Below are 27,912 nucleotides of genomic sequence, written 5' to 3'. Positions count from 1 at the left end.
TTTCTGCACAGGTACTGCTGCTGCCCAGGTAGGGACCCAGCTGGGTTTGAACTCAGGACCATCTGCCTTGAAGTCCAGTGCTGATGCCACTACACCACCAGCCGGCCCACCAACCTGATCAATTACTTTTCAACAAGGGTAATTAATGCTATATTTTGCAAAGGAAGGCTGCTGGATGGAGTAATTATAAAATTCTGTCACAAGTTTTAAGACGATGAATGTTAGGTCAGAGTGTTAGATCAAGGACTTACTGACCATTTCTTTTTATTTTTAAATAAATTTGGCACAAGAGTTTATCCCTTAATTCAGATATATTTGTTTCCCTGGATGTTTATCACCATACATGTGATGGATATTCACTTTTTGGTTAATAGGCCTCTTTCTTGGTTGTTTGCTATTCTTGCTTTATAAACGCAACACTTGTCACTTGTAAGATCGCAAACAGACATAAGTAAACTTCCAGCTAACAGTTGTTTGGCTTCTAGTCATAAAGGGATGTCAGTCTCCAGTTATTGAAATGTAAATGGTAAGCATTAATCACACTGAGGTCTAAAGACCTGCTTTGCAAACAAGCTTTGTGGATAGTAGACGTGCTGTCTGGAAGTAGTAAGGTTTAGCTCACTGTACCTGCTAAAGATGCAGTATAAGAGAATGGGTTGTTTAATTCAGGTTGTTTCAAACAGACAAGCTGACTCCTAGGTTGTTTTGTTGAAGGAAGCTTGCAGAATAGATGGATAGCATCATATCACTATGGTGTGTTTACAGTTGGAAGGTTTTATGTGCTCAAGTAAGTTAGCTTCACAGTTTTACAGCATTAAAGGTAGGTAGCTGAAGGGCTACGTCTCCAAAATGCTTTGAGACTGTTTGAGTTGAAACGGTATCTGAGGAAATAGCAAATGTGTATGAAGTCACCGAAGTGGTAGAAAAAGGATATGTGTAGAGAGCAGTTCAGGATTATTAAGAGTTGTAGTAGAATATCACAAGGAATGATAGGAAGATGAGGTGAATAGAATCCATTCCTCTAGCTTTGGTTTCTGTGATGGATGACTAGCTCATCCACATCATGGTATGACTTTTTAGCTTATAGGAATTGTACCTGTATTTTGGAAATTCTTTGCGTTTAGATACTCAAAAGCGCAGAGGTGGAGTAGATAACTAACTTTAAATTCCTTGGTGTTATTATTTTAGAAGACCTGTCTTGGGCCCAGTACTTAATTACAATTATGACGAAAGCACTGCAGGGCCTCTACCTCCTTAGGAGTTTGCAAAGATTCAGCATGACATCTAAAACGTTGACAAACTTCTGTAGATGTGTAGTGGAGAGTACTGTATATTGAATGGCTGAATGGCTGCATCACTGCCTGGTATGGAAACACTAATGGTGTTTTGCAGAAAATCCTACAAAAAGTAATTGATACGGCCCAATCCATCACGGGTAAAGCCCTCCCCACTATTATGTATATCTACACGAAGCATTGTTTCAGGAAAGCAACATCCATCACCAAGGACCCCCACCACCCAGGTCATGCCCTCTTCTCACTGCTGCCATCAAGAAGGTGGTACAGGAGCCTCAAGACTCACACCACCAGGTTCAGGAGCAGTTATTACCCCTCAACCATCAGGCTCTTGAACCAAAGGGGATAACTTCATCTGTCCCATCGTTGAAATGTTTCCACAATCTATGGACTCATCTTATGTTCTCAATATTCATCGCTGATTTATTTGTTATTATTATTTCTTTACTTTATTATATTGGAAAGTTTATTGTCTTTTGCACGTTGGTTGAATGCCCAAGTTGGTGTGCTCCTTCATTGATTCTGTTATGGTTATTATTTTATTACGGATTTTTTAAGTATGCCTGCAAGAAAATAGATCTCAGGGTTGTATATGGTGACATATATGTACTTTGATAATTAATTTACTATGAACTTTGAAATGCTTTGTAATTGGGAAATAAACGCTTAAGATAGAAATCCTCCGAGTTTTCAATGTGTTTCAAGAATATGCAGATTTAAAAGTGTATTACTGTAAATAAATTTACTGTGTTTTAAACTACATTGTTAGCTGGAAGTATCTTCTCCTTGGTAGGGAGGAGGGACCCACCACTCAAGTAGTGGGCATTGGCAGCTAAAACTTGCTATGGAGAAGAAAGAGGAAGTAAGCTAGTCTTTGAGTAGTTACTGTGTAATCTCCCTTTAGTGACGGTACTCATGTCTATTTATACCTGATAGGGCCTAAGATCTTCGTGTGAGTCCAGTTTTTCTGCTGCATTCTGTTTCTTTCCATCTAGTAATAGTTGATTGAAATGATCAGTTAACTGTACACATTCTGAAGCCAACAATGTTTGGCTGATGGAGATGTTGACTTGGAAACAAAGATTCTGTATATGCGGGAAAATGGAACATAAAAAAAACAATCTGCTGGAAAAACTCAGCAGGTTGCACAGCATCTGTCATTTAGGGTGGAAGGTTGGTGGTGGGGTACAGAGGGAGAGAATTGTTAATTCATCAGGGCTGCTCACAGTATCTGTTGACAAAGTTTTGAGCAAGATAAAGTAAAAGTGAACCCAGTACCATGATGTGCCACCTCTGTGCTTGGCATAAAGCTGACCGAGAAATGTTCTAACCTTCAGCCAGATGATAGGCCTACTTACTTACTTACATCAAGCCAAGCAAATTACCATGCATATTAAAATACTGAGTAGCGCAAGGAGCAAAAGAAATTTCACTTTTAAACCAGTTCAAGCTGGGTTTTAAAACTGCATAAGCTTGCTTGGAGATTTACAGCTTTGCTGTTTATTAACTGACCTTGTTTACACGTGGATTTGGTTGAGGAATATAAATTGAAATGGGTGGATGAAACTGTAAGATTGCAGGGCACCTTGAATTATAGGAGTCCTTTAATGTTTTATTTCCCCTCTGTTCTCGTAAGATACTACCAATACTGAAATCTGAAATCAGATCCGAACTTGTTGGAAGTATTCAGTAGCTCATATGAACGGTCACCAACCTGACAAGCTAACTCTGTTTCCCTTCCAACAGATGTTGACATCTCTCCTCAGTATCTCTAAGATTTTCCATTACTTAACATCTGGTATTATTCTACATTGATAAGGTATGTGTAACGACTAACATTGATGTGTTTTTTATTACGAATGATTGAGGCCAGCTATATATTGCATGGGATAAGCCTGTCACTTCAGCTAAGATTGGGATCAGCACAGTAGCGGCTGTTGGAAGGTATTGGACACTAAGAGGAGAAGATATGAGGAAGGATGGGGGTTGGACTGCTACTTAATCTTCATATCATACGAAATCTTGTGGGCAGAGTAATGGTGAGGGTCTGAAAGGAAACAAGCACCCTTCATTTGGCCAACGGGTCGTGCTGAAAGATACTGAAATGTTCTCTCCACTATTCACACCTTTTTTTAACTCCCTGGTTTTCTGTAATGCTGACGCTCAGCCAACCAGTCTGAAATTTGAAATGGAGCTATAATTAGAGACTTGCAACCTCCTAAAAATATGATATTGCATTTCTGGTCTCGGGAGATGCTTGGTTGCCTGCACTGTATAAATACTGAGTCAGGGCATGTTGGGACTGATACTCAATGGCACGGCGTGTGATCAGTAAGCCACAAGTAAAGCATTCATGGTTTCAGGATATTCTGCATATTTCACAAGTAACTTCAAAACCAAGACATTGTCTGTATTCTGCATCCTGAATAATAACCCACAAGAATGTTCACCCACGGCAAGCTGCTGTGAAGAACTGTGTAAATATATCTCAATAACCTGTTCAGTGGTGTTGTCTGAGGATAGATATTGCCTTTGACACCACAAAGATTTTTTTCCTCTGATCTGTTAATAAAGCATAGGAAATTCTTGCATTCCTCTTAGAAAGAAAGTGGAGCAGAGGGATCTTAATCTTGCAATTCCAGCTAAGTCTCTGCTAACTTGGAGATTGTAGCTCTAACAGCTCCCGTAAAGTTAGGCAACATCAAGAACAAAATGTCTTGCTTGACAGGCATTGCAATCATTTCTTTAAATATTCACCTTGTTCATTGCTGTGGCTGAACTTTGTACCAGCCATTTGCCAATGTTTTTCTCTTCAGCATATCCTAACTTCATGACTTCTGCATTGGAGGAAGTACAAAGGCCCATGGGAACAACACAATTTGTAAATTAACGCCCACCACCTCCTTCCCCACCAAACCACCGACTGTATTAACAATGTTATTATAACAAATTAAGATCTCAGAATGCCTAAAAACAACACTGTTTGAATTCATTTAACATTTAAACTGCTGTGTTTCAAGTAATCACTTGTCAAGAGCAATTAGAGATGGTCAATAAAAGCTGGGCTTCTCGGCTCACTCCTATATCGAGAACGAATAAGTGCCTTGGCTATTCTGCACTAAAAGAAACACAAAATGAATGATGATGGCTTTGAAATATGATGTTGGTGTAAATGTGATGGAGTTTCCCTGAAGGGGCAGAGCTTTCAGGACTCGACCTGCTGTTTGGAAATGGCAGACTGCTTTCTTCATGCACCCACTCTTAGTCGAGCAGCATCCAGAAGAATAATCTCACTGGCCTTTTGTGCCCATAGGTACAGAAGTAATGTCTCCAAATCAATCCAGATGGAAACAAAGCTAGGGAAGGAAGGAGCAATGCTGTCTGTCAAAACTCTTAGGGATTTTAAGCTTTTAAATGTCTTTCTCATGCACACTTTTAATAATTTGTAAAATTTAAATGAATGGCTAAAATGCATTCCGTTGTTTTACAAATAATAATTAAAACATAACACTTTTAAAATTATTTCAATAGTAGCAAAATTTAAAATCAGAAGCAGCCTTCTCCCTCTTGTTGCTGGGAAAGCCCCAGTGAAGCAAGGTGTCAGATTCTGCACGTGGTCTGATTCTGTGGAGTCCAGAGAAAGGCAACATAGAATGAGTGGATGATCTCAACCACTGACTTCCAGCAGCAAGGTTCTCCCCGTATATGTCTTCTATGCACAGGTGGCTTTCAATTTTCTACATCTGCCTACCTACACCACTTGTACAGAAGTGAATTATTCTGCTGCAACATTGTGGCTGTAAACTGCCTTTTTTGTTGCTATGGTGTAGAAATAAAATCCTGTTCTTCGTGGCTGGTTCAAATCAATTCTCTAATTGTTAATGTGATTTTGGATTAGAGCACATCTATCATTTGTTTGTCTAAGTATTGTACACTGAGAACTGAAATAACTGAATAGTGTGTGAACAGTATCACCATCACCTTCAAAGTTATGGAATAAATTATGTTACTTTGCCACACTGAATTGGTTTTTGTCCACAGCCATTATCCAAGGCTGAATCAGACTGTTTATAACCTTACTGATCTTCATTGATCACTCTCCATGCTTCTAACCTTGTAGCTTTTGCATTACCAATTAATCAAAAATGTAATTGGCCACATCTGGATTTCTAATTAGTTGCCTGTAGTGAATGATTAATAGTTTGTTGAAAGTCAAATTAGTTGCCAGGATTGAAAGTTAATTGAGCCAGAGCACAGAAAATTATGTTGTTGCATGTTTTTGGAAGAATATATAAGGCATGGATATCAAATTACTTTATCTGCTTTCAAATTGTGATATTAAGTCACATAAAATTGATAATATGCCCATTCATTTGGCACTTATGAAGTAAGCGTTCATAGATTACCTCATGGTGTAATTACCTAACTTATAAGTCAAATCAAGCATTTTAAATATAGAAACACATCTATGACTTTACAGTGATCTACTGTCTAATTAAAGGCTATAGAATATAATCAATTTTATCAATGTAATCTATAGTAATAGTACAGATTATATTATCAATGTAATGTATAATCAAGGAAGAACCAGGTTATATTGTTATAACTCTATTATATTAACATGATTTTTATATGTTATTGATTCAGGTTTATATAGAAGTTTCTTTGTGTAAAAAAAACTATAGCTGGAGATTATTTCAAAATAACAAGTTACACATTTTGTCTAAATGCAGGACAGAAATGGATATTTTCCCAGAAATGGGGAGTGAGAGTGTCTGACTTATTTAGAGCTGAGCCATGATACAGAACAAGTGCCAAGTGTTTCTCCCTTGTGTGTATCTGAAAGACAAGTGATTCTAGATGGCTAAAAGAGAAAGTATTTATCTGCTTATTCATATGCTTAGTGTATAGATTGCTCAGACAAAACTCTCCTGTTCCATTTAAAAGCTGTAAGGGGTTGCTTTGATGGAATGTTCTTTTTGACATTAAGAAAAACTGCAGTACAAACTATATAAGGGGATAATTCACAGGGAAATTGATAATGAAAGAACCTATGATGGATTATTTTTGGGATGTGCAGGCATACTCCCAGTAATTGTTGTTTAGTAGATTTTTTTGACTTCTGTTTTCTTTGTAAATGGGCTTTGGAATTTGTACGTAACTTCCCAAATAATCTGCAGGTATTGTGGAAGCAAATTGTGCCAGGTAATATAAAGAATATCAGAGCTGCTACATTTTGTGTCATTCCAATTGCTTTTGCATTGATGATTTGTTTTCAGTAATGAAAATAGCAGGGTTTGCTCTTTTACACCAAGTTGTCAAAAGTTAAAGTGATGGAATGAGTGGGGAAAATTAGATGAATTGGTTGCATTGGTTATGATGAAGAGATTAAGTCAGCATCATGATTGTAAGGTAGTGCAGCAGAAAGAGACAGATAAATAATCAGGTTTTTAGCAAGGGAAAGTGGGACCAAAGCTGTTCTTGGGCCAAAACCCTGAAAGAGCAGAATCCCATCAATTGCCTGGTATGTATCTGCTTGCAATTCAATACCATTAAAAGTGATTGAACTTTGTAATTCAATAGGAAAAAATGTCAAAAATAGGAGAGGATCATAATATAAGATGAGGGATACCAAAATGTAGATTTTGATTCATAAAGCTGACTTTGTGAATTAGTCATAGTACTGATGAATCTGAACTTCAGCATGATTGGAAAAGATGAGCATTTGAAAATTAGGCATTTTTGATCATGTGTTATTGAACTACAATGAAGTTTTGTGCCTAGTTGAAAAGCAGCTATAATCTATATTCTCACTTTTCAAGGTGAAATGTGGATTGAGTCAAGTGGGTGGAATTTGCCTTATTGTTGCTCAGTTGAGCAGTTATGCTTGAATTATACCATTTCTGGGGTCTTACACACAGTATTAGTTTCCTTATTTAAGAATGTCAATACATCTGACACAATTTGAAGGAAGTTTACTAAGCTAATGACTGGAATGAGTGGGTTGCACTCTGAAGAAGGATTAAACAAGTGAAGTTTGTTTTTGGTGAACTGAAATGAATGGACCATTTGTGGATAGCATGAAGTGGGGCAATGAATGGAAAATATCTGAACTGCAGCATGTTTCTGAACTCTACATAGGTGTGGGAGTCAGGAAATCTTGACATACTCGTGTATTTTAGTAGAAGAACAAATTATTGACCCAGTAATGATGTCATAATCATAACTACAATGAAAGAAAGCTCATTTATGCATACTTTATTTGCAGTGGAGGGCAAGTTTTAAAATCGGTCAATATGAAACAGCTGCATTTTTATATTGACTATGAGTTCTTACTCAAGTCTTGACAGTCAAAGCCTCTGTATTGCATTTACTTCTTAAGATCCATATTAGTAATTGGAGCTTCTTTGCTGACTGATAATGACTATGGCACTTCATCCCAGCCGTTTTAACATTTACCAGCAGCTGTTTGAAGCAAAGGCCAACTGATCACTCCCAGCCAACACCCAAACCCTCCTCCTGGTGATATTAATGTGAATGTTACTTTGTGGGTCATCGCAGCAGTGACACACACATTCGCATACTACACACACGCACACAAAAGGCACGGGCAGAGGATTTTACAGCCACTGGAAACATTGGGAAGGAATATTTTACAATTTTCATCTATTATATGTATGTAATTCAAATTTCTTCATTAATTATGAGAGCATTGTTGTTTTAGTTACTTATTTGTTTCAATTAATTGATTTTAGAAAGCATGAACCTGTGCATAGTGAAGTTCACCAGTCTGACTTGGTGAAATTTAGATGTTATAGCTTCAGCAAATTTAAGTTTATGTCTTAATATATTTCTTCCCTTTCATTTGGTTGTATTCTCTGTTACCTTTTAGTTTCAACTGCATTGCAAGCTAACTGTTGACTGAGAAGGTGGTTAGTTAACTTCTGTCTTTTCCCATTGCTAACGTTTAAATGGCTGCCAGTGTATATGTGACAATGACGTAAGTTAGCTCAACGCTTATGCATTCTTTCTGATCTTAACCGGAACATTTTGTTTCTGCTTGTGACCTGTGCCAGATGGCTGTTTAAGCTTGTGGCCATATTTTCCCCTGTATAGCATTGACTATTCATGTGCCCAGATGTAATGCTTGGAGACATCGAGGGTTTTAAAAGTATCAGCATTTTTATGTTCAACCTTCTGTTCAAGTTTATAATATTTGGAGTATAGTTAACCATAGCACAATTAGCACTGACTTTCAGGATTTTACTGACCTATAACGAACTCGGGCAATAGTTATGCAGAATTTAACAAAAAAAAGGCTAAACTTGGATGCAGTCTAGTTGTATCACAAATTACATTAATTTTTGGAAGCATTTTACTTCTCATGTTTACTGTTTACCCTTTGCTCTGTTTGTTTAATACCTCTTTAAATGATTATATCAAAAAATGGTGATGCAGAACAATTAAAAATTTAGGATCACTCACAGTGCGAAACTGAGTGGAAATTTGGTGTGAACAGGAAAGAGGTGTTGCCTTTAGCCTGTGCTGCTAAGATGGCTTAGGTAAACTTGAGACAGTCAAAGTTTTTATTTTGGCACTTATTGCAGTCGAAATGAATGGCTGTAATCTTGATCTATGAACACATTTTCTGTATTAGACTGCAGTAGTTTGGAGATTGTGGCAATTGAGTCTGTCCATAATGTATATGTTTATAGTTGATACCCCTGCCTTGAATATTTCTTGCAGTGTTACTGAGTTGGAATTGGTGTTGGGGGGGGGGTCAGGGGGTGGTGGAGATGCACCTTGACCCCAGACCTTGTAGAGAAATACAAGATTCAGGATTGATAGGCCAACAATGCGCAAAGTGAGATGGGTACTGCGGATACACAGTAGGAAGGGGCTTGCTCATATGGCAGTTTTCTGTGATTTAACAGTTAGTATCCTTTGTAAATAGGGTCAAGAATCTTACATAACATATTGCTCATCAGATGTCTGGGTAAGAAAAATCTCAAACCAACACACATAAAAAACGCTGGTGAACGCAGCAGGCCAGGCAGCATCTATAGGAAGAGGTACAGTCGACGTCTCGGCCTGAAATGTCAGCTGTACCTCTTCCTATAGATGCTGCCTAGCCTGCTGTGTTCACCAGCATTTTTTTATGTGTGTTGCTTGAAATTACAGCATGTGCAGATTTCCTCGTGTTAGCGTTTAAAAAATCTTGAACCAGTTTGATTAGGTATTGGAGTGGGTGGGGTAAGATCAGCACATTGTGGTTCATGTTGAGACTGACAGCACTGGAAGGAGTAGGCAAGAGGTGTTGAGTGGAGAATTTGATAAGGTAGGACCTACATTAAAAAGCACATTTCAATGATTATAATAGTTATGCATTTAATATTTCAGTTATGTCTCAGTATTATTGTATATATATATATTTTTGATTAAGCATTCTTCATTTACATAATTGTTTATGGGTTATATGTAAGATGTATGTGAATAGCATATATCATTACTCTTTCACATCATATATGTCAGTGTCTCACTAAAGTAAAATAAAGTAGCCACGTTTTCCCAGACTCCCATGTTTTTCTTTTGATTAGCTTTGAGAGTTACAAACTGTAACAATAATATCTGGATTATTGTATGAACTATGTGCAAAGCACATTAGGGTTGCTGCTGGAAGAATTGTATAGAAAAGAGGGTTTCTATTCCATGATAAGTGTCACAGGTAAATGCACAGGAATAAACCGTGTGAGTAGAAGAGCCTGTTTCTGTGCTGTCTCTCTCACTGACACCGTGACTCCAGCCAGGATGACGGGGCAAATCGGTTTGCTGCTCTGGCTGAATTTCCAAAGCTGGATTACATGTGGCGATTCCTGTTATGCTACAATTTTCATAATTTAGAATGGTTTCCATTAGCATGAAGCTGGTTTACAACCACATTAAGATGTTTCTCCAGGTGTGTGCCAAAGACTTAGTGAGCTTCCATGTTTCCTGTATTTTATGCGGCCTGTGGCCCGTGGCCCATGGATCGCACTCTCCAAGCATCTTTAGAAAGTAACAAATGGGTGACAAGAATTACCCATTGAAATTCTGGTCCCTAACCCCAGTGAGAGAGCAGGGCCACTGAAGCTCTCTCCCCATGCCAGGTGTTACACAGCAACCTGCTGGAATTGTTGCTGCAATTATAGGACTTTCGATCACTCTGAAAGAACTTCTGTACGCACCTATTAGTGTGTCAAAAGCAGTGATGATGTGCTGTGCATTTCATAACCTAGGAGGGGATGAAAGTTGGATGCATGCTCTTCAGACAAGAGGCATGTACAGGATAAGGAAGAAGAGGCAACATCAAAGAGCAGTGTACAACATATCAACAAATAAAACTTGAGTATCACACCTGCTAACATTGTAAATTCTTTTAGGCTTTTAAATACTGATCGTTTCCATTAATTGTTCTTGGAGACGAAAAGCTTCCTCCCTATTTCATTAATTTTAATTTCATGTATATTTCATCCCCTAATCAAAGCAGTTGCTTCATTCTTGATTCCAACTTCATTGGAATGCAGAATTGCCTATAATGCATCTCACTAGAAGCTTGGCTTACAATGGTAACTCCCAGCTTACCTTCCCACTATAATGTGTTGCAGCTGCTCTTCTCATTTTTGTGATTCTGTTCATTCCCAGACATTGACTGAGTGTTCGTTAATAATTTACTACAGTGGCATTTCATGTCTAGATTCTTTCATTTTTTTATTCACTTCCTTTTTCACTTGCATCATTATTTTAGTTCTTGATGCAGAAAAGTTTTTAGGTCACTTGATTCTCAACCAGAGCTTGTAAATTAGTCATAAATTGCACAAGCATTATTTTCAGTAATTGATCTGTAAAGGTAATTTTCTTCAAAAGAGACATCAGTTACTTCTGAATTATTACCGAGGTAAAGCAGCATCTTTGTAGCCAACATTTTTGATACAGTGGATTATGGTTCATTGGGCCATCGGTTAATCTGGAAAGTTGCTTATTTGGAACAACCCTTAAAGACCAACAACTAATTGAGAAAATAGCCAGGATTCTCTTCATTTATTTGGGATACTGTGCCGCTTAATTAGGCAAGAGACTGTTGCTGAACAGTTTCTAACTAGCATCAGCAATGTTTGTTTGTGTTCAAAAAGCAGTGATTTTTGTCACTGATAGTTGGCGAGAAATAAGACAATTCAGAAATGTTTTGCTCACAGCAGTTTCAAGCATTTAGACTTGGAGATGCCAGAAATGGTTGGGAATGAAAAGGAAACAATTTCACAAATTCAACAAGTTAGAAACTACAAAAAATTTGAAGGTATCAACAATCATCTTGAATGTTACAATGAAAATGAAGATTTGGATGATGCAATTGTTGTCAGCATTGTACGAAGGCAGTCCATTATCTGCACTAGGTGTCTGCATTGATCTTGTTCACTTCCAGTCAAATGAACACAATTTAGATAAATTTCTCCATTGATAAGAATTAGCAACTAATACACAGTTTTATAGTACTTCAGTAGTATTGGCTGTGTTCTAATTTTTTCTGTATTTTATTTAAATACATAATTTGTTATTCAGTTAGTCTTTTTTTTTATACCTTTTCAAGTATTTCCATGGAACTTTGGTCAATTGAGGCAACCACTTAATTGGCCCAATGTGTCCAAGTGTCCACTGTATTCTGATTTGTTGATTATTTATAGAATCTGCAGTAGTGATTTTGTGGTAGTTATTGTAGGATTGGAGTTATCAGTACCTGTAACACAACTGCAACATTTCACGCATCTAAGACCACAGTGAACAAAGGTTTTGCTGAGTTGGCAATCTTGATTTTTTTATATGGTATCACATGTTGGAAAATTACCGGGGATCACAATCTAAATTTATGAGATTATAAATAAAATAAGTTGGAACTAACTTTAGTAAAGTTTTGCTCTACAATATTCCTTTCTGAGTGCAGCAAACCCCTCAGTATTGTTTTTCTTCTGTAAAACCCTGAAATGTCATTCTAAAAGTATGACACTTAAGATTAGCAGGTCAAGAGACACCAAAATTCCAGCATCTACTCATGGTGCATATGACACCCCTGGAAAGACCAGAAAAGCTGGTGCTATTCTCTTTTTTCCATAAATTATAGACTTTCAGGAAACTTTGTTGGACTTGTTCTGAATTATAGAGGTTTTTGGCTGTGTATTGATGAAAATATTTCCAGTGGAGGGGGGAGACTAGAATATTTTCTTGCAGCGGGTAATGATGCACTGGAGGATATTGCTTTGAAGGCAGTGAAAGCAAATACTTTTAAAAAAAGAGATTTCTTAAGTATTTGAGGCAATATTTTCATGGTGATGGAGATTAAAAAAGCAAAGAAATGTGATTAATTAGATAGGATCTTATAAAGAGACAACGTAGTTATGATAGGGAGGAGTGACCTGTTTCTATGCATTGTCATTCTTTGAAGTCATGGTTCTGGTGAACTACTTCCAATTTCTGTAAAGTCAAAGATAAAATAGGGCCAATACTTTGTAAAGCTAGCATTGTGTGTGTGCATTTTGGGCCATGGGAACCACATGTCTGCCCTTGGTTGTGGGGAAGGGCAGGCCGCATGCTGCAATCAGGATCATTTGTCTGGAATTCAGAAGATGCTCTGACTTTGTTTTCATTTGGAGATACAGTGCGGACTAGGCCTTTACAGCCCTTCGGGCAGTGCCGCCAATTTAACCCTAACCTAATTGCAGAACGCTTTACAATGACCAATTAGCCGACTCACTGGTACACATTTGGACCTGTGGGAGCACTACCCGAAAGAGAGCCCAGAGAAAACCCACACAATCCACAGGGAGACCATGCAGACTCTTTACAGAGGACACCAGGATCGATCTCGGAACTCTGTTGCCCTGAGCTGTAATAGAGTTCCATTAACCACTAGGCTGACTCCTTAATACTGTATGTATCGGTCTACTGAGAATGAGCACCCCCCCTGCAAAATGATCCTAGGTGGTGCCCTTACCCTCACACTCGGCTCAGTTCGTCCACTGATGACAAGAGGGCTGGTCTTGCGCCTGCTTTTAGATTTTGAAAGCTCGGGAGTGACAGCTGCATGAACAAACCCCATTGACCCGACAGCCAGGCTCTGACTACCCTACACCCAGCTGCTTCCAGGCCTTTCATTTCCTACAGTCTCGCTTTTGCTGAGTTTCAGCTGTAGATGGTCAGATTCAACAATGCTTTTTTTTTCCAGTTCTTATTGTGTTAGCTGGTCCCTCCTTTGCAGTAGAAGACATTCTTCAAAGTAACCATATGAGACCTTTGATTTCAATGATTCCCATATCCTGTAGACTGGTGACGACTCGCCACGTACCTGTTTCCAAAGCCTGATGTCAACAGCGTACAGCGATTTCCAATCTTTAAAGGCTACCTTTTAAACTGCTCTCAGCTATTCCTACTACTTCCCCACTGACACAGTAATCCTGTCTTTCACAATATCATTAGCAGGGGATATACAAATCAGTTGACCCTTTGCTTTTTAACAGTCGATACTGGACTGGAGCAGCAAGGTTGGAGGGTACCTTCAGGGCAACCAAATGAGGGTAATTTTGACTTTTGGAATGGTGCAAAATGCAAAGCAACAGATTACTTTCAATACTAATAAATTTTGTGGGACCTATCTCCTTAACAGGCATGTTTTGCTGTTCCGTTTTATTTTGCTTGTACATACAAATCACAGAGCTGAGTCCACACTGAGACACGGGTCCCTTTCGGAATGGCAGGCGGTGACCAGTGGGATACTGCAGGGTTCAGTGCTGGGACCGCAGCTGTTTACAATATATATTTATGATTTAGATGAGGGAATTAAAAGTAGAATTAACAAATTTGCCGATGACACAAAGCTGGGTGGCAGTGTGAAATGTGAGGAGGATGTTATGAGAATGCAGGGTGACTTGGACAGGCTGGGTGCGTGGGCAGATGCATGGCAGATGCAGTTTAATGTGGATAAATGTGAGGTTATCCACTCTGGTGGTAAGAACAGGAAGGCAGATTATTATCTAAATGGAGTCAAGTTAGGAAAAGGGGAAGCACAACGAGATCTAGGTGTTCTTGTACATCAGTCACTGAAAGCAAGCATGCAAGTACAGCAGGCTGTGAAGAAAGCTAATGGCATGCTGGCCTTCATAACAAGGGGAATTGAGTATAAGAGCAAAGAGGTCCTTCTGCAGCTGTACAGGGCCCTGGTGAGACCACATCTGGAGTACTGTGTGCAGTTTTGTTCTCCAAATTTGAGGAAGGACATTCTTGCTATTGAGGGAGTGCAGCGTAGGTTCCCAAGGTTAATTCCCGGGATGGCAGGACTGTCATATGTGAAAGATTGGAGCGACTGGGCTTGTATACTCTGGAATTTAGAAGACTGAGAGGGGATCTTATTGAAACATAAAAGATTATTAAGGGATTGGACACGCTGGAGGCAGGAAGCATGTTCCCGCTGATGGGTGAGTCCAGAACCAGAGGCCACAGTTTAAGAATAAGGGGTAGGCCATATAGAATGGAGTTGAGGAAAAACTTTTTCACCCAGAGAGTGGTGGATATATGGAATGCTCTGCCCCAGAAGGCTGGAGAGGCCAAGTCTCTGGATGCTTTCAAGAAAGAGATGGATAGAGCTCTTAAAGATAGTGGAATCAAAGGTTATGGGGATAAGGCAGGATCTGGATACTGATTGTGGATGATCAGCCATGATCACAGTGAATGGCGGTGCTGGCTCGAAGGGCCGAATGGCCTACTCCTGCACCTATTGCCTATTGTCACACAACAGCCTTGTGCTTTCCCTACGTGCAGACTGAGTTCCTCCAAAGTTCAAAGTACATTTATTGTCAAAGTATGCATAAATTATACAAGCTTGCGATTCGTCTCCTTACAGGCAGCCACAAAACGAGAAACTGGAAGGAACCCATTTAAAAAAAAAAGACTAACACGCACCCAGTACACAGAGGAAGGGAAAAAAACACAGATCATGCAAACAATGAAAGCAAACATTCAGAACTCAAGTGAGCCCATAGACACAAAGCCCAGAGCAGCCGGAACAACCCCACAATTACAATTGCGCAACCGATAACCTTGATCTCCAGAAAGCAGATGGTTCAATATACCTGGCACTGGCAAGGCATCTACATGGAATGAGGCAGTGAAAGTCTCCTCCAGCTGTTGTGATAATTTATGAAGCGAACTGTGTGATTTTGATCCAGTGCCTGATGTACTTGGATAAATAATGTGTCACGATATTAAACTGACATCTTAGTATAAAAACAGCGGAGGCTGTTATGGAATTGAGGACAGGTGCAGAAAAATGTTATATCTTGAAGGTGGAATTGAAAACAATAGTTGATCCAAAATAAATGGCACTTCATTTCAATTGATGTAAAATGTAACTTTCATGACGTGACACAACAAGTGAAATGGGGGAGGTGGGATGGTGATGGTGGGGAAGGGTGAAGGTTTGAGAATGGGATCGGAGCAGCATTACAGGTTGGTCGTGGAGGGTAGAAGGGGTGAATTACTAGTTCCCATTCGCGTGTATATATCAAACGTCATTTCCATGAGTGTTCATAGCATCTTATGTCATACAAAGAATCAAATGAGCTCTGTAGAATTAGCACAGTAAATGACAAGAAGGCTATTTGATGCAAAACGTCATGTCTATTATCTCACTGTATTTGTACTGACATGAAGAATCTGTGATATATTTATAAGCCATGAAATTTGGCTTTGTAGTGCCAATTGTTTAAATGCTCCGGGAGTTGATATCCTTTGGATATTTTGAACAAGGTACGGAGACACAACATGTTTGCTGCCAGTTGCTTGACTGCTAAGGGTGGTATCACTGGGAGTGCTTATATATACCAAAGCTATGCAGGGCAGGCAGATCATGATTGCAATGCTTGTACAATGTTAATTGGATTCCAGCATTGCCAAAACTGGATATAAGCAGCGGTTCTCATGCCATTTGTTCAAATGACACAGAGATCCCAACGGTTAGCAGTGACAAGCTAGACCCCACCCCACCCCACCTCCCCCACCCTCCAGCACCATCTATCCATAGAAACACTATTTAAAGAACTTTCAGTTATGTGTAGGCGACGATTGAAATGTAGAAGTGGTTGTCAAGTGCCACCGGTTTTTGTTTGCAGACGTTGTCAATTTTCGGGAACCGTGTCAAAGGCTTAATTTAAACCTGACATATTAGGCTTCCTCTAAACCTTGTTACTTCCAGCGGTAGAGTCCTTGGTGATACATTTCCTTGGGTTATGTATGACGAGAGTGAGTGAGAAGAGCACCCAAAGAGTAGGGTAACCTGTTAGGAGGAAGAAGATGGAGAGAATCGGCCTTAAGCAGATCCAATCAACCAGAAGAAGAAAAGGAAGAGCATTCCTGCCATGAACACCTTTCTGAAGGAGCAGCTCTCAGTGGACATGTTGATTGGCATGCACCGTGTTCTTTCCACGAAAACCCACACTACGTTGATGGGGCGCTCCCTTCTGCTCCTTGCCGTTGTACATGCGGATCCAGGCAGGTCCGTCAATGGGTCCAGCATTTTGTTTTATATGCACCTCTGTTTTCTTTGTCAGCTGCCCTACCAAAGTCCTCATTTAGGTACTCGTTTGAAGACCAGTGCATCCTCATCCTCTGGAAACAATTCAGAAACAATTCCTTCCCTTCTGCCATCAGATTTCTAATATTCATTGAGCATTACTCCATCCTTCCATTTTTTTTTGCATTATTTATTTTGTCATTTATAGTGGGATTTTTCTTTGTGTCTTTGCACTGTACTGCTGACACAAAGCACCAAATTTCATGCCCTATAAGAATATGATAACACACCTGATTCTGAGTCTGAGGCTGCTGGCACAGCAGTCTAATTACTGCCTCACAAGTCCCGGGACCTGGGTTTGATTCTGACCTCGGGTGATACCCGTGTGAAGTTTTGCACATTCTTCCGATGACCACATGTGCTGCTGCCAGGCACTCTGATCACTTCCCCCATCCCAAGGTGTGTCAGTGGGTAAAGTAGCTGCTGTAAATTACCCCTCGGAGTAGGTAAATGATAAATGAATCAACTGCCAGTCGAGGGGTAAGTGAGAGACAATTAGTTGTAGGGCAGTAAGGAAAATAAAAGTACAAAGGAGATTGCGTTATTGGGAGCCATCTTGGGCAACTGCCCCCCTCTTGTGTCATAATAAAGAAGTATTCCCCTTCTAACTTGGCGGCATGCCACTATTCATTACGTACAGATTCACCTTCTACAAAATGGTGCTGTGGGTATCAGATTGAGTGATGGCTACCTTCATTGTCTCTCTCTTGCAATGGAGTCACTGCCCCAAGGTTAGTGAGTGAGCTCACATTCTCTATTCAGGGACACAAAAACTACTTTAAGAGATGTCGACTGTTTTAAATCTGTACTAGCCACCTTGAGTCTCTATCAGCCTTTCAAGAAGGCCTGAGCCTTCTGTTGATATGCTGACCAGCCAGGGCAAGCAAATTGCTGCAATCATGGCTATGAGCTTTTTGCACAAGTTTTTTGCCCATCTTATCCTGAGCTAGGTAGGCATGGTTAATTTTGGTTTGCTACCAGTTCTTTTGCACACTGGTTACATATCTTTCTTTGTGTGTAATTTTTCATTGACTCTATTCTATTTCTTTGCTTTACTGTGAATATCTGCAAGAAAATGAATCTCAGGGTATTGTGTGGTGACATAGAGTATATGTACTTCGATAATAAATTTACTTCGAACTTTAGAGTTCCTGTTTTCTCGTTCAATCCAATTTAATTTTTGAAGATCTTGAAATTACATCATGGGACATGCACATGTGAAAGCTACTTCTGTTGGAAATTCTTTGCAAATCACTATGCAAAGAAGCTGACACAATTATGTTTTCCAGTGTTCAACATAACATGTATACAGCTAATCTCATGAGATCACAAAAGCACCAATTAAACCAAGTGCGGGAGGAGAAGATGGCGGCGCTACACAGTGCGCGCGGCCGCTCCGAAATGATAGCGGTATTTGTTAAGTAGGTACCGTGCAATATCCTGATTTGATGGAGACAGTCGTGAGAAGCATGGAGGAACATCTGGAGAAACTTCTGAAATGCCCGCTTCGCTGCTGCTGCTACTGTGCGATTGAGAACATCCGGAGGGGAAGGCCCCAAATCCTTGGCTTTACCTATTGCCTGTTGCCGGGGCCAGGGTCGAAGCACTTGGCAGAGATGGTGCTCGGTGCTCGGTGTCGGAGGGTTGGTCGGAGGCTCAAAGTTTTCGGACGGACTCAAGGGTCGGCTGTGGTCGGCTGTGCTTCCAGGGTGCTGCATCAGCAAGTTTGCGGCGCTGGAGGTTTATGGCAAGGAGAGTTTTTCTTCTTTCTACCGTCTGCTGGGACTTTTGAGAGTCTTTGAGACCTTTTTTCTTACTGTGCCCATGGTCTGTTCTCTATCAAATTACGGTATTGCTTTGCACTGTTGTAACTATATGTTATAATTATGTGTTTTTTGTCAGATTTTCAGTCTTGGTTTGTCTTGTATTTCTGTGATATCATACTGGAGAAACATCGTATCATTTCTTAATGCATGCACTACTAAATGACAATAAAAGAGGACTGCATGCCCTCATAATCTAATCTAATCTAAACATCAATTTTTTCAGTAACAGTATATTACAGTATGACTTTTACATGCCATGACAGAACTGTATTACTCTAAAAGTTTGCTTTGCTGAATATAGAAATACTGTAATTATAGTGTAGCATCAGTGTTTCGGGTAAATATCTATTACAGTATGATACACTTGGGAGACAAATAGGCACAATTTTGTCTACATTGACAAGAGTAGTATTACGAGAGCTAGCATGATTATTGATTTAAGGTGGTCATTTCACAGTAAAACTCAACATAAGTGAAGGTGTTACTATGATCGATATGCATTTATCAAGATGAAAAGATTGCACTATTTTAGTATCCAGATAATGTACCCTTTTTTTTACTACAGTGGCTTTCCTCCATCCAGGTGCCTTTTTGAAACCTGAACATGGCCTTTTAGTGTAGGTGTGTGTTTAAGGTGATAAGACTGCTTATTGATGAACCAACATCCTTAAATGGTACCATGATTTGTTTAATATCAATGTTTGTTGATCCAGAAAAAGATTTAGAATTTTCCTTATTCAGTGATCCACTCCAATAATTTCAGAGGAGTTTAAATTAGTTAGCTTAAGATGAGTACCATAGAAAATATAATATTTTAATCAAAAATATTGAAGAAAGATGGATTGACATGGATTTAAGAAAAGGCTATATTTGACTAATATTATCCAATTATTTGAAGTCAAAATTGAGTTATTGTACTGTACATGTAAATAGCAATGTAATGAAGAACTTTCAGTTGTGTCATGGGCACATAACATCATATAACAAAATTTGCAAAATAAACATAAATTATACAAGTAAACACAAATGGAATATAAAAAGCAAAGTCCACTTTAGTGCAAAGTGGTCAAAGTATTCATGGTATTGCAGAATGTAGTGATTAGAGTTGTGCCAGTTGGTTCAAGAGCTGCATGGTTGAAGATAAGTAATTATTCTTGAACCTGATGGCGTGGGACTTCAGGTTTCTGTACCTCCTGCCTGATAGTAGCTGCATAAGGACGGCCTGGCCTGGATGGTGGGATCTTTGAGAGATGATGCTTTCTTACTTTCTATCATGACAAAAATTGTGAAAATATGAAAAGTTTAGCCAGGATATTGCGCTGGATATAATATAGACTCATGACCAAAGTGGGATTTGCAGGCCAATTAATTCAGTGCAGCGATAGACTGGCATCAATTTGACGATGTTAAAGAAGTATTCAGGCATGCCTGGTCGACACACAACAGTATTCCTTCATGATGGCCTTCATCCTCTGACCTCTGCCAGTGTGGCAGTGTCCTTGCTGTTTCCTTGCTTAGCCTGGTTTGGTCTTGCACATGCTGAGATGCTGCAATCTGGAGCTGAGGCATCCAGGCCCACATATTCTCAGAGTCATTCTTCAAGGTCATTTGGAGCTCTCTTGTTGAAATTCAGTAGCCATCCGCCAGCCTCTTGGTTAGCTTTGAGTAGGAGGAATAGGTCCAACTTAGGCACGCAGAAATCACAGTATTGAAGGAAAGGTGATTAGTTCACTATTGTCTGTTAATTGGAATATTTTCAATGTGAAATATGGACACAAATATTTATTTTACTAGGGCTACAACGTCTGGTTTGGGGAAATGATGCTGTGATATTATTGATAGAAAGGAAAGCCGTGGACTATTGTTGAAGGGAAATTAGGGTTACGGATCTGGTCTTCAGCTTGGTAAGCTGGCTGGAATGGACAGTTCTATATTGTCTTCTCCCTTTTTTCATCTTCCTTCTCCTCATTTTTCTGCTCCTTTGCATGTCATACTGCTATTGGTGAGAGCTATCTGCTCATGATCATGATTCTGTGCAACATGCTATTAACTGCTCACCTTCCAGAGTCTTGAACCTGATGATGTGGGTCTATGGGCTGCTGTACCTCCTTGCAGAGTAGTCTGACCGGTAGAATCGTCTTCATGGTTTGCTCTGCCATCTGTAATTTAACACCATGTGATTTGTTGTTTCTGTGTTGCTCATGTGTCTGTGTTGTACACAGGAGTCCTGAAACATGATGACAGCAAGATAGCTCAAATAGTTACATGAACAAGAAAATCAAAAACTGCAGTTGCCAAAAAATCTAAAAATGCCTGAAACACTCAGCAGGTCAGCTAGCTTCTATAGAGAGAGAAAAACAGAGTACTTTTTCTTTTTTTTTAATTTTATTTTTATTTGGATAAGGAATTCACAAATATCATGTACTTTTTTCACACATATAACCTTTTCCATTTTTTTATATGTATAAAACTACAATTATTTATATATTCTTAAGTACACATTGAGATGATATAAAAGGAAAATAAACATTTAAATAGATAATTATGTACTGTGGAAAAGAGGGATATCAAGTTAGTTTTAACTTGTAGGGGAGGGATGGATATAAAAAAGGAATGTAGGCTGAGGCAGGGATCGCTGTGGGAATGAGAGGCAGATTAATTTATTTGACTGATGAAAGGGGAGGGAAGAAGGTTTGTGATGGCGGAATCCTGGAGAAGATGGTGGTGGTGAAGGTGGAAACGATAGGGTCTTTTAAGAGAATCCTGGATGGATACAAGAAGCTTAGAAAAATAGAGGGCTATGGGTAAGCCTAGGTAGCTCTAAGGTAAGGACATGTTCGGCACAGCTTTGTGGGCCGAAGTGCCTATATTGTGCTGTAGGTTTTCTATGTTTCTATAATGTGAGGGATGACTGTTGGAGGAAACTTGGTTGGAAACTGAGGAGCAGGAGACCTTTGCCCTTGCTCCGTCTGGAACAACTGACACAGGAAATAGCCACAGGTGACAGATTCCTTTTCAAGTCATCTCATTTACTTTCCACTCTCACCCTGTTGATCAGTCTTACTGCTCAGAGAAGTTAACTGTTTTTGAGTCTGGTGCTCCTGCCATGGATGCTACGTAGCTTCCTCCCTGATGGGAGTGGGACAACCAGTCCATGAGCAGGGTGTGTGGGATCTTTCATGACGTTACTGACTCTTTTCTAGGAATCTTTCTGTACAACTGTCCGTAATGATGGGTAGGCTGGCGCTGGTGATGTTTTGGGCAGTTTCACTATCCATTATGGAGCCTTTTCACCCATCCCTGTGCAGTTCGGGGCCAAGCAGCTTGTCAGAATGCTCTCTACTGTGCATCTGTAGAATGACACGAGTATGGATGTGCAAAGTCCCGCTCTCATCAGTCTCCTCAGAAAGTGGAGGCGTTGCTGAGCTTTCTTGACTGTGTTCTTCAGCCATGGGGGGTTGCATATGATGTGCACTCCCAGGAGTTTAAGACTGCTTGCAGTTTCCACTGCTATGCCAATGATCTAAAGAGGGATGTGAGTGGTGTGAGTTCTCTTGAAGATGAAAACCATCTTCCTTGTCTTGCTGACATTGAGGACGAGGTTATTTGCCTGGCACCAGGCCTCTAGCTCTTCCACCTCCTCTCTGTAGGCCATTTCATCGTTGTTGTTGTTGAATCCCACCACTGTTGTGTCATCAGTGAGCATGACGATGTGATTGTTCTGCTCTTAAGAGTGAGTGTAGTGGGTGCAAGGATAGGAGTTAAAATTTTCCATTCCAAAGAGTATAAAAGAAATGAAATTATGTTGTACTTCATAAATCTTCGATGGTTTCCAGCTTTGTGTGCCAAAGGTAGGATGTGAAGTGCTTGGGGATAGTTCAAGGGAAATTTACCAGAATGGAATCAAGATGAGGGACTTCAGCAAAAAGATATGATAAGTTGGAATCATTCTTCATTGAACAAAGAATATTTATGTGAGATTTAGTTGGAGAATAAGTAATTCAGAGTTCTGGTAGACTAAGTAGTGATAATCTATTTGATCTGGTCAGTAATCAATGCATGCAGGTTTATACATGCTGCCTGGCCTGCTGCGTTCACCAGCAATTTTTATGTTTGTCCCTCTTCTCACTGTTATCGTCAGGTTGGAGGTGCAGAAGCCTGAAGGCACACACTTAGCGATTCAGGGACAGCTCCTTCCCCTCTGCCATCTGATTTCTAAATGGACATTGAATCCCTGAACACTACCTCGCTGCTTTTTAAAAATTTCTGTTTTTGCACAATTATCTTATTTTAATTATTTAATATACAATATATGTACTTCAGTTTTTTCCCATATTTATCATGTATTGCATTGTACTGCTGCTGTGAAGTTAACAAATTTCATGACATCTGCTGGTGATATTAAACCTGATTCTCATTCTGATTCTGAAAGCAATCCAGCAGCAATTTCATAGGTGAGCAATGTATACTTAAAAAAAGGAAAATCAATGTTAAACCTTGGGAAAGAGGGTTAGAGTGGAACAGTTTCTAAATCCCACACAGGGCTGACAAAATGCTTTCTGCAAGTGTACTATGACCACAGTAAAAATAAATCCAAATCAATGAAGATGATCTGAAGATGAATATAAAACATTAAAACTAAAAGTTTTACTTCAAAGTTCAAAGTAAATTTATTATCAAAGTACAGATATGTATATGTCATCCTATACTATCTATTCTGATTTTCTGATTTTCTTGTGGACATTCACAATAGAACAAAGAAAGACATGGAGTCAGTGAAAAACTATACACAAAGATTGACAAACAACCAGTGTGCAAAAAGAGACAATCTGTGAGAATACAAGTAATAATAGAAATAAATAATACTGAAAACACAAGTCATCCTTGAAAGTGAGTCCATAGGTTGTGGAATCAGTTAAAAGTTGAGGTGAGTGAAATTATCCACTCACTTACTTGAAGTTACTTGTTTGCCCCTGCAAAATAATTTTTAGAAAGTAATGTATTTAATAAGTAATGATCAAAGTAGTGTTTAATTCAATCTTAATAAAAAATTTCCATAGATTTTGGCATAATCTCTAATTATCTCAAAGGTGAAGTACTCCTGACTGTAATCAACTTGCAGTGTTGAAGCAATCTTGGTTTAATTCTGAGATCCACTTCATCACAGAACCCATTCTTCAGCCAGTTGATTTAATTCTATGTTATATCAAGCAACAGCTGAGAGCACAGGATATAAGAAAGTCTGACACTAGGTAGCATCTCAGCTGTAGTAGTGTTAACTTGTGAACCAAAAGTCTCTGAACTTCCAGCCTGGCTTTTCCTTTGCAACACAGGCACCTACTCTTAAGTGTGAAAAATTGTCCAGCTAAGCCTTGTTCACAGAAAGGCAGATCAAATATGATCAGACTAATTTAGTCAGTCCTATCAATCATCAAAACTATTCCATTGGCTGAAATCATACTTTGCACAAAGGAAAATTGTGGCACTTGTTGGAGGTAAATCATTATAGCCTCAAGATTTTCCCTAGGCAGTGTCATCTTTATCTGCTTCATAAATGATTTTCCTTCTATATTAAAAGGTAAGGATGTAAGCGGCGCGGCTAATGTAGATGAACTGAACACACTGGTGAGGGAGAGGGAGAAGTGGAGAGTCCGTCATCGTGCCCGACGCTGGCCCCCTAGGCCTGAGTCGACGTAGTAGTAGTAGTAGTATATTTGTTAATAAATGTTAAATTTCATTCACCTCAGCAAATGAAATAATCCATACCTGCAAACAACAGAAATGAGATGACATTCAGGCCTGGGCTGACAAGTGGAAAGTTAAATTTGAGCCACAATCTAACGGTTAATGACCATCCCGTGGGTGGCATGGTAGTGTAGTGGTTAGCACAACACTTTACAGTACAGGCGTCCGGGGTTCAATTCCCGACACTGCCTGTAAGGAGTTTATTCATTCTCCCCGTGACCGCGTGGGTTTCCTCTGGGTGCTCCAGTTTCCTCCCACAGTCCAAAGACATACCGGTTGGTAGGTTATTTGGTCATGGTAAATTGTCTCCTGATTAGGCTGGTGTTGGGTCGTTGGGCCGCGTGGCGTGAAGGGCTGGAAGGTAAATAAATAAATCTCCAACAGGAATGAGTCTAACCACCAATCCTTGACATTCAATGGCATTAGATTCACCAGTGTCCCCACGAATATCACGGGGAAGTCACCATTGACTAGGAATTGAATGAAGGAGCCACATAGTGTGGTTACAAGAGCAGGTCAGAGACTGAGTATTCTGTATCTAGTGATTGGTCTTCTGACACTAGAAAGCATTTCCACCATCAGAAAGGCACCAGGTAGATGTGTAATGGATTTTTCACTTCAGAATCAGAGTCAGGTTTAATATTACCAGCATATGTCGTGAAATTTGTTAAGTTAGTGGCAGCAGTACAATGCAATTATTTTTTTGGGTTCCATACTCTGCCAGAGCCTCGGCAACCGCTTTTTCAAGTGGTTGGCTTGGAGGAAAGATTCTGTGAGTAGTCCCCCACATCCTTCTCACAGCGCAGTTTTGTTTTAATGAGGCCTAGTTGCAAGCTCGACACTCAACCTGGCACGGATGGAAAGCATGCCCGGGAGTGGCCCGACTGGATTCGAACTCGGGAACCTTCGCTCCGGAGTCCGGCGCAGATCTCACTGTGCCACCAGCCGGCCTTACAATGCAATACATGATAAATATAAAAGAAAGATAAATCAATTCCAGTAACTAAATATGTACATTAAATAGTTAAATCAAAATTAGTGCCAGAACAGAAATAATTAAAAAAAAGTGAAGTCATGTTCATGGGCCCATTGTCCATTTTGAAGTCTGATGTCAGCGGGACGAAGCTGTTCCTGAGTCACTAAGTGTGTGCCTTCAGGCTTCTGTACCTCCTTCCTGATAGCAACAAGGAGAAGAGGCCATGTCCTGGGTGATGGGCTCCTTAGTAAAGGACACCACCATTCTGAGGCACCGCTCCTTGAAGAAGTCTTGGATACTACAGAGGCTAGTACCCACGATGGATCTGACTAATTTTACAACTTTCTTTAGCTTCTTTCAATCCTGTGCAGTAGCATCTCCATCCCCCATACCAATTATCGATGCAGTCTTGTAGCCTGCCAGAATGCTCTCCTTGGTATATCTGTAGAAGTTTTCAAGTGTTTTAAGTGACAAACCAAATCTCCTCATGAAATGTAGCCGCCGTCTGGCCTTCTTTGTAGCTGCATTGATATGTTGGGACCAGGTTAGATCCTCAGAGATATTGACACTCCACTTCTGATCCCTCTTTGAGGATTGGTTCATGTTCCTTCGTCTCACCCTTTCTGAAGTCCACAATCAGCGCTTTGGTCTTGCTGACATTAAACACAAGGTTGTTGCTGTGACACCACTCAACCAGCTGATATATCTCGCTCCTGTGTGACCTCTCATCTCCACCTGAGATTTTGCCAACAATTTAATAGCATCAGCAAATTTATAGATGGCATGTGATCTATGCCTGTCCACGCAGTCATGAGTATAGAGGGAGTAGAGCAGTGGGTGAAGCACACATCCCTGAGGTGCACCGGTTTTAATTGTCAGTGAGGAGGAGATGTTATTACTAATTTGCAAAGTTTGTCGTTTTCTGGTGAAGAAGTCAAGGATCCATTTGCAGAAGGAGATACAGAGGCCCAGATTCTGTATTTTTTCGATCTGAACTGTGGGAATGGTGGAGTTAGACACTGAGCTATATTCAAAGGACAGCATCCTGACATAGGTGTTTGTATTGCCCAGGTGATCTCAGGCCCTCTGAAGAGCCACTGAGATTGTGTCTGCCATAGAACACTTGCCTGGGTAAATGTTGCCCCAAAAAATCCACAGAAAGCTCAGATCCAGCCACGACAAAGCAACCTGCTCGAATGGTCTTCAAGAACCACCCTAAACATTAATTCCCTCTACCACAAGCATATCGTGACTAGAATGCAAAATGATTTATAACTACTCACCAAGACTAGTCCAACAGCAACTCCCAAATCTGTGACCCCTCTAACAATACGAACATCATCATGATAAACATTACATTTTGACTTGGAAATATATTTCCATTCCTTCATCATCACTGGGTGTAAATTCTGAAACTCCTGACCCAAATGCACTTGAGGTTCTTCACTAGAGGGATAATTGTAGTTCAAGAAGATGGCTCATCAACATCTTCTCAAGGACAATAGGATATGAGAAATAAATGTTGGTCCCACCAGTGCTGCCTTGATCTAAAAAAAATGAATGAATAAATAAAAGATCAGATAACAAGTTATTTTGGTTTCATTGATTAGAATGGAAAGATTACAGTATCTTTAGGACCCATCTCAAAAGAAAAATGCACTGTTTATATGTCAGCTTTAAGATTAATACTGTTTACCTGTTATTGTATTTAAATAACTCTTTCTATGTTCACTTCTGTTATTTTTACCAGAAAGTTGCTTTATGTCTCTGATAGATGTGTGCTTACAGCTTAGTGTATCATTTAATTACTTTGAAAATGATTAACTTCTGAGTAATATTTTGAATATTCTCAATTTGCTGCAACCTGTATTAAATATCCTCCCTGTACCACTAAAGCTCATTATCCTTCTCCTACTCTAATCATAATTTCTCAGAATACTAAAAGTTCAATCAGGATGTTGCAGTACAGAATTTAATATTCAGATTTGCCATTGCTGAACAGTTATTTCCTCATTTAATTTGCCCTTTGCTGTCTCACACAAATAATTTATCTTCACTGCGAGCCTTGATCCTTTATGAAGTCTTCGTTAAAAAATGTTGTTCATTCAAAATCAATGCACCTTTCAAAGTACAGAAGTTGATATGCTTTGTATAGCTTTTAAATTTGTTGGCGAGCTTATCATCACAGTTTGGAATCCTTCTCTTTTACCTCTGATTTCAGTAAGATAAACTCAAGAGGTCTGAAAACTCTGCCAAGTTACCAACAAGGCACTTAAGTTATTTTTCAAATCATTCATTCCTTCTTGGTATGATCTTAGAATTTCACAGAAATGTCACTGATTGCAAGGAAGTTTTACTTTAGTTCATGAGTCAGACAAATTCCAACCCAAAAGAAAAATGCACTTGAGTCATGTCTAT

The 27,912-nt window shown here is 39.6% G+C and overlaps 1 protein-coding gene across 8 annotated transcripts in view; it reads left to right on the top strand.

The window, feature by feature from the left end:
- The window catches only part of LOC140201653 (spectrin beta chain, non-erythrocytic 1-like), a 325,497-nt gene that overhangs the window by 57,876 nt on the left and 239,709 nt on the right, over positions 1–27,912 (top strand). For 6 of the 8 annotated variants that reach the window (XR_011886936.1, XM_072266104.1, XM_072266150.1 and 3 more), the window contains exon 1: positions 7,865–7,970. The exons of 1 other annotated variant lie outside the window; for it this stretch is intronic. The gene's annotated coding sequence lies outside the window, so the exon portion shown is untranslated. Of the gene's footprint in view, positions 1–7,864; positions 7,971–8,187; positions 8,296–27,912 lie in introns of those variants that run through there. One more of the 8 variants, XM_072266123.1, reaches the window with a different exon arrangement.

This window comes from Mobula birostris, chromosome 1, assembly GCF_030028105.1.
Source record: "Mobula birostris isolate sMobBir1 chromosome 1, sMobBir1.hap1, whole genome shotgun sequence".
Classification (NCBI taxonomy): Eukaryota; Metazoa; Chordata; class Chondrichthyes; order Myliobatiformes; family Myliobatidae; genus Mobula; species Mobula birostris.
The sequence above is the reverse complement of the archived record's forward strand: the minus strand, read 5'-3'. Positions and strand labels throughout refer to the sequence as shown.